The sequence below is a fragment of the Schistocerca piceifrons genome, chromosome 8 (genome assembly GCF_021461385.2).
Source record: "Schistocerca piceifrons isolate TAMUIC-IGC-003096 chromosome 8, iqSchPice1.1, whole genome shotgun sequence".
NCBI classification, from domain to species: Eukaryota; Metazoa; Arthropoda; class Insecta; order Orthoptera; family Acrididae; genus Schistocerca; species Schistocerca piceifrons.
Genome location: NC_060145.1, coordinates 431191871 through 431200306, shown reverse-complemented (window position 1 = coordinate 431200306; position 8436 = coordinate 431191871).

Here is an 8436-nt window from a genome sequence, read left to right as displayed (position 1 = left end):
AACAAATTGAAGCGGGACTCATACGAAAACACTTCATTTTGCCACTCAGTACGCCAGTGTCGGCATTAGTGGGTTCTGGTAAATGCGAGCCAACGCAATGGCTTCCGTGCCACCAGTCCAGTCCGCAGAAGGCGTTGACGCAGACCTGCCCAAACCTGTTGCAGTGCTCCAATGTCGCTCCAACACTATGTACGAAGCTGTTGTGTTCGTTACGGCCACGTGGACAAGATGGCGGCCTCCTCGCGCTGTGGTCATATTGCGCCTGTCTGCACTGTGCACGGCCCTCTTCTCCCCATTGGTGCCACATACGCCTCACTGCTGAAGCAGCGTGTCCTGTACGAGTCATAATGTCACTGGGCAACATACCCTCCTCCAAGAGAAAAATCGTTATGCCCCGTTTGAACGCACTCGAGTGCAGATACTCCATTCTGTGTTGTCAGCAAGGCATGATGGCACTTGGTTACGCGATACCACTTCGTATGACGGTTCCTTGCCGTAACACCTGTCTGGTCAGTCAAAGGACGGCCCACGTTTCTTTCTGTTTTGCACGTCCTCTTACTGTGACGTGCTGCAGATCACTGCTTCTGAATTTTTCACGTTTTACGAACAATAGTGTATTTAACACTATTGTAAATTGTGTGCCATATCCACTATTAAACTGGAGAAACATTCTTCGGCACAAATTAACACTATTTTGTAGTGAAATACGCGTCACAGAAGACACGCATCTGCCCTACTCACAAGGGGAGCACCGCAACTGGAACAGTTAAAAGCGAGGAAAAACTCTGCTAACACCCACCAAAGTTATTTATCTGTGGTTTTCTGTACAGTCGGTATTTGAAGGTTAACGATTCTAAAGATTGAAAAAGCACAGTCGCTAAATAAGCAGTATCGGTACCGCCTTGCACGCAACTAAAGCCGACGAATTCACAGCAACGGTAAATGAGGTCCTATTTGGCAAAAGGCTTGTCCACCTTGTGTCTGTTTCATTCTGCTATGTTTTAATCATTTCGTTGAGGCTGTGATGTACACGTCGATGACACAGAGCCTTGACGCTATGCACTACGATGCCGCGCCGTGGTGCAGGCGAGGGCGACTTTGACACATAGCACTCACATGTGTCCGTCTGCGCATCTGTGTGAAGCATAACATTGCCCAGCAACACAGTTCTGCCGGATAAACACCTCATACTCATAGCATTGCACTCCACAGTGTCACACCACGTCCTGTGTTGACCAAACCAGTTTTCATCCTATCCCGTCTTATATCGACAGTCAAGTGTGATTATAACATGCATTCAATGACAGTTGCGTCAAATAGATGTCCGATGTTGCAGTACCTATGTTTTCCAGAAATAGGATACAATGTCCTTCGGACATGCATACATGTCCGAAGGAACAGGCACTACAGCGATTACAGCCGTTATAAAATATAAGAAATGTATTTGTAGTTCCAAATATGGCATCAGCCGTATGACGGAATGACGACAGTGAAAACTGTTGCCGAACCGGTACTCGAACCCGGATTGCCCGCTTATCACAAGCGGTATATACTCATTATGTATACTGCCATACGGGGGAGACGTCACAGTAGGAAGTCGCCTGCTCGGTGTCCGCTGATGAAGGCGATATTAAATTTTTAGACAACATTGTTGTATGGAGATAAACAGCGATTAATTTACTTATAATCAATTATTCAAAATGACAGTTACCAAAGATGCACAGGCAGGGTGACGACTCCAGCGAGCGACCAAATGGTGTAAATTGCCCTGAAGATGACCCCATCGCGCGTTCGAACCGGTTGGCGGCAAAATAAATAATGCGATTGTGACTGTCATTTTGAATAAATGCGGTATTGCAGTTTCTGTCTTGTTCGGATATACGATGCAGTCTTCCCTCGGTCATGCACGTATGGCCATGAAGTGTTCTCGAATAGCCGAATGGTAAGACTGCCGCTCGCGGTAAGCGGGAAATCCGGGTTCGAGTCCCAGCCCAGCACAAATTTTCATCGTCGTCATTCCGTTATATAGCTGACGGTTGTCCATATTAGCAACTACGAATACATTTCATGTAAAAAGATGCCCTTCAGACAAGCTCTCCTCTGAGCAACAAATGTTGATAGCACACACTGAGATAACAAAAGTCATGGGGTAGCGGTATGCACATATACACACGGCGGCAGTATCGCGTACACTAGGTATAGAAGGGCAGTGCATTGGCGGAACTGTCATTTGTACTCAGGTGAGTCATGTGAAAAGGATTCCGACGTTATTGTGGCCACATGAAGGGAATGAACGATTATCCAATGGCAGTTAGAGACAGGCGCATGCTCCCCAAACAGCAAAACTCCTTTACTACTTTAAGCGTCTCATTTCTAAATCTAATTTCCTAGGCATCACCCGATTTAATTAGACTACATTCCCTTATCCTCAATTTGTTTTTATTGATGTTCATCCTATATCCTCCTTTCAAGACACTGTCCATTCCGTTCAGCTGCTCTTCCAGGTCCTTTGCTGTCTCTGATAGAGATACAATGTCATCGGCGAACCTCAAAGTTTTTATTCCTTCTCCATGGATTTTTAATACCTACTCCGAATTTTTCTTTTGTTTCCTTTACTGCTTGTTCAATATACAGATTGAATAACATCGGGGATGGGCTAAAGCCCTGTATCACTCCCTTCCCAACCACTGCTTCCCTTTCATGTCCCTCAACTCTTATAACTGCCATATGGTTTCTGTACAAATTGTAAGTAGCCTTTCGCGCCCTGTATTTTAGCCCTGCCACCTTCAGAATTTGAAAGCGAGTATTCCAGTCAACATTGTCAAAAGCTTTCTCTAAGTCTACAAATTCTAGAATCGGAGGTTTGCCTTTCCTTAATCTATTTTCTAAGATAAGTCGTAGGGTCAGTATTGCCTCACGTGCTCCAACATTTCTACGGAATCCAAACTGATCTTCCCCGAGGTCGTCTTCTATCAGTTTTTCCATTCGTCTGTAAAGAATTCGTGTTAGTATTTTGCAGCCGTGGCTTATTAAACTGATAATTCGGTAATTTTCACATCTGTCAATACCTGCTTTCTTTGGGATTGGAATTATTATTCTTGAAGTCTGAGGGTATTTTGCCTCTCTCATACATTTTGCTCACCAGATGGTAGAATTTTGTCAGGCCTGGCTCTCCCAAGGCTATCACTAGTTCTAATGGAATGTTCTCTACTCCTGGGGCCTTGTTTTGACTTAGGTCTTTCAGTGCTCTGTCAAACTCTTCACGGAGTATCATATCTCCCATTTCATCTTCATCTACATCCTCTTCCACTTCCATAATATTGTCCTCAAGAACCTCGCCCTTGTATAGACTCTCTATATATTCCTTCCACCTTTCTGTTTCCCGTTCTTTGCTTAGAACCGAGTTTCCATCTGAGCTCTTGACATTCATGCAAGTCGTTCTCTTTTCTCAAAAAGTCTCTTTAATTTTCCTGTAGGCAGCATCTATCTTACACCTAGTGCTATACGCCTCTACATCCTTACATTTGCCTTCTAGCCATCCCTGCTTAGCTATTTTGCACTTCCTGCCGATATCATTTTTGAGACGTTTGTATTCCTTTTTGCCTGCTTCATTTACTGCATTTTTGTATTTTCCCCTTTCATCAATTAAATTCAATATTTCTTCTTTTACCCAAGAATTTCTATTAGTGCTCGTCTTTTTACGAGCTTGATCCTCTGCTGCCATCACTATTTCATGTCTCAAAGCTACCTATTCTTCTTCTACTGTACTTCTTTCCCCAATTCTTGTCAATCGTTCCCTTATGCTTTCCCTGAAACTCTGTACAACCTCCAGTTCTTTCAGTTTATCCAGGTCCCATCTCCTTAAATTCCCAGCTTTTTTGCAGTTTCTTCAGTTTTAATCTGGTGTAACCAATAGATTGTGGTCAGAGTCCACATCTGCCCCTGGCGGCTTCCTCTTTCATTCCTTACCCCCATTTCATATTCAGCTACTACGTTTCCTTCTCTTCCATTTCTTCTATCGAATTCGTCACCCATGACTATTAAATTTTCGTCTCCCTTCACTATCTGAATAATTTCTTTTATCTATCATACATTTCATCAATCTCTTCGCCATTTGCGAAGCTAGTTGGCGTATAGACTTGTACTACTGTGGTAGGCGTGGGCTTCGTGTCTATCTTGGCCTCAATAATGTGTTCACTATGCTGTTTGTAGTAGCTTACCCGCTCTTCTATTTTTTTTCATTTTTAAACCTACTCCTGCATTACCCCTAATTGATTTTGTATTTATAACCCTGTATTCCTTATTCCTCTCCCTCCCCCCCCCCCCCCCGAACCACGGACCTTGGCGTTGGTGGGGAGGCTTGCGTGCCTCAACGATACAGATAGCCGTACCGTATGTGCAAACACAACGGAGGGGTATCTGTTGAGAGGCCAGACAAACGTGTGGTTCCTGAAGAGGGGCAGCAGCCTTTTCAGTAGTTGCAGGGGCAACAGTCTGGATGATTGACTGATCTGGCCTTGTAACACTAACCAAAATAGCCTTGCTGTTCTGGTACTGCGAACGGCTGAAAGCAAGGGGAAACTACAGCCGTAACTTTTCCCGAGGGCATGCAGCTTTACTGTATGATTAAATGATGATGGCGCCCTCTTGGGTAAAATATTCCGGAGGTAAAATAGTCCCCAATTCGTATCTCCGGGCGGGGACTACTCAGGACGTTCTTATCAGGGAAAGAAAACTGGCGTTCTATGGATTGGAGCGTGGAATGTCAGATCCCTTAATCGGGCAGGTAGGTTAGAAAATTTAAAAACGGAAATGGATAGGTTGGAGTTAGATATAGTGGGAATTAGTGAAGTTCGGTGGCAGGAGGAACAAGACTTTTGGTCAGGTGAATACAGGGTTATAAATACAAAATCAAATAGGGGTAATGCAGGAGTAGGTTTAATAATGAATAAAAAAATAGGAGTGCGGGTAAGCTACTACAAACAGCATAGTGAACGCGTTATTGTGGCCAAGATAGACACGAAGTCCACGCCTACTACAGTAGTACAAGTTTATATGCCAACTAGCTCTGCAGATGACAAAGAAATTGATGAAATGTATGATGAGATAAAATAAATTATTCAGGTAGTGAGGGGAGACGAAAATTTAATAGTCGTGGGTGACTGGAATTCAAGCGTAGGAAAAGGGAGGGAAGGAAACATAGTAGGTGAATATGGATTGGGGCTAAGAAATGAAAGAGGAAGCCGCCTGCGCAGAGCATAACTTAATCATAGGTAACACTTGGATAAGAATCATGAAAGAAGGTTGTATACATGGAAGAACCCTGGACATAGTAAAAGGTATCAGATAGATATATAATGGTAAGACAGAGATTTAGGAACCAGGTTTTAAATTGTAAGACGCTTCCAGGGGCAGATGTAGACTCTGACCACAATCTATTGGTTATGAACTGTAGGTTAAAACTGAAGAAACTGCAAAAAGACGGGAATTTAAGGAGATGGGACCTGGATAAACTAAGCGAAGCGGAGGTTGTACAGAGTTTTAGGGAGAGCATAAGGGAACAATTGACAGGAATGGGGCAAAGAAATACAGTAGAAGAAGAATGGGTAACTTTGAGGGATGAAATAGTGAAGGCAGCAGAGGATCAACTAGGTAAAAAGACGAGGGCTAGTAGAAACCCTTTGGTAACAGAAGAAATATTGAATTTAATTGACGAAAGGAGAAAATATAAAAATGCGGTAAATGAAGCAGGCAAAAAGAAATACAAACGTCTCAAAAACGATATCGACACGAAGTGCAAAATGGTTAAGCAGGGATGGCTAGAGGCTTATCTCACTAGGGGTAAAATAGATACTGCCTACAGGAAAATTAAAGAGACCTTTGGAGAAAGGAGAACCACTTGCATGAATATCAAGAGCTTTGATGGAAACTCAGTTCTAAGCAAAGAAGGGAAAGTAGTAAGGTGGAAGGAGTATATAGAGGGTCTATACAAAGGCGATGCACTTGAGGACAATATTATGGAAATGGAAGAGGATGTAGATGAAGATGAAATGGGAGATATGATACTGTGTGAAGAGTTTGACAGAGCACTGAAAGTCCTGAGTCGAAACAAGGCCCCCGGAGTAGACAACGTTCCATTAGAACTACTGACAGCCTTAGGAGAGCCAGTCATGACAGAACTCTACCATCTGGTGAGCAAGATGTATGAGACAGGCGAAATACCCTCAGAATTCAAGAAGAATAATTCCAATCCCAAAGAAAGCAGGTGTTGACAGATGTGGAAATTACCGAACTATCAGTTTAATAAGTCACAGCTGCAAAATACTAACGCGAATTCTTTACAGACGAATGGAAAAATTGGTAGAAGCCGACCTCGGGGAAGATCAGTTTGGATTCCGTAGAAACGTTGGAACACGTGAGGCAATACTGACCCTACGACTTATCTTAGAAAATAGATTAAGGAAAGGCAAACCTCCTATTCTAGCATTTGTAGACTTAGAGAAAGCTTTTGACAATGTTGACTGGAATACTCTCTTTCAAATTCTGAAGGTGGCAGGGGTAAAATACAGGGAGCGAAAGGCTATTTACAATTTGTACAGAAAGCAGATGGCAGTTATAAGAGTTGAGGGACATGAAAGGGAAGCAGTGGTTGGGAAGGGAGTGAGACAGGGTTGTAGCCTATCCCCGATGTTATTCAATCTGTATATTGAGAAAGCAATAAAGGAAACAAAAGAAAAGTTCGGAGCAGGTATTAAAATCCATGGAGAAGAAATAAAAACTTTTGAGGTTCGCCGATGACATTGTAATTCTGTCAGAGACAGCAAAGGAATTGGAAGAGCAGTTGAACGGAATGGACAGTGTCTTGAAAGAAGGGTATAAGATGAACATCAACAAAAGCAAAACGAGGATAATGGAATGTAGTCGAACTAAGTCGGGTGATGCTGAGAGAATTAGATAAGGAAAAGTTACACTTAAAATAGTTAAGGAGTTTTGCAATTTGGGTAGCAAAATAACTGATGGTGGTCGAAGTAGAGAGGATATAAAATGTAGACTGGCAATGGGAAGGAAAGCGTTTTTGAAGAAGAAAAATTTGTTAACATCGAGTATAGATTTAAATGTCAGGAAGTCGTTTCTGAAAGTATTTTTACGGAGTGTAGCCATGTATGGAAGTGAAACGTGGGCGATAAATAGTTTATACAAGAAGAGAATAGAAGCTTTCGAAATGTGGTGCTGCAGAAGAATGCTGAAGATTAGGTGGGTAGATCACATAACTAATGAGGAGGTATTGAATTGAATTGGGGAGAAGAGGAGCTTGTGTCACAACTTGACTAAAAGAAGGGATCGGTTGGTAGGACATGTTCTGAGACATCGGGGGATCACCAATTTAGTACTGGAGGGCGGCGTGGAGGGTAAAAATCGTAGAGGGAGCCCAAGAGATGAATACACTAAGCAGATTCAGAAGGATGTAGGCTGCAGTAGGTACTGGGAGATGAAGAAGCTTGCACAGGATAGAGTAGCATGGAGAGCTGCATCAAACCAGTCTCAGGACTGAAGGTCACAACAACAACCACCATTCATAAAACAGAACATAAATTCTACGCAAATCATACTGTATACTCCTGCAATGATTTAACCTTAGTTACTGTGCTGGGATTTCACAGGCCCCGGTTGAAGTATTTCTCGACGTTGTCATGCGATGGTGCATGATTTGTACTTGAACGCTTCGGAAGCGTACTTTCACAAGTTGTAGATGGCGTTATTGTAATTAAGATCAGTTAAGGTTAAGCCTTAAGCTTGGTTTGTGGAGAAAACAGACGCCTTTTCCGTCACCGGGTGTTATCAAACGCCACAACAATAGTGCAATCTCTCTGTTTCGACAAATATGGTAAGCTGAAACTGTAAAATAAATTGTATTGTGTGTAGTTTACAGCTTGATTACTTGAAACTCAGTATGTACTTTTCAACCGCTGACATCTCAGAAAAGTTGTGTTCCACGAAATTTCCCTGGTATACGAAATTTACCTCTAAATCTTCAACTGAAATTGAAACGGAAATGTAGGTCAAGTTTGAATGAAATTGCCGCCTCCTCCCCCCCCCCCAAAAAAAAAAAAAAAAAAAAAAAATCAGCACAGTGCGGGTGCATGATATCTGCTAGATACAAAGATACGAAAACAAAACTTCGGTGTCATAAATGTGGTGAATTTTTGTGCTTACAATTTCAACGAGTGAATGAGGTTTCAACTATGATGAAGACACTGATTGAACATCATTTACTCCAAATATTACGCTCAAACAAGCTATTCATTACAGATAAAATAAGGATACTATAAGTGTAATACTATTTCGATTATTCCTGACAATGTGAACCTTATGAATGAAAACTAAAAGACTTTTCAGAAATTAAGGAAAATTACGAGCATGTTGTTATGGAAAAAT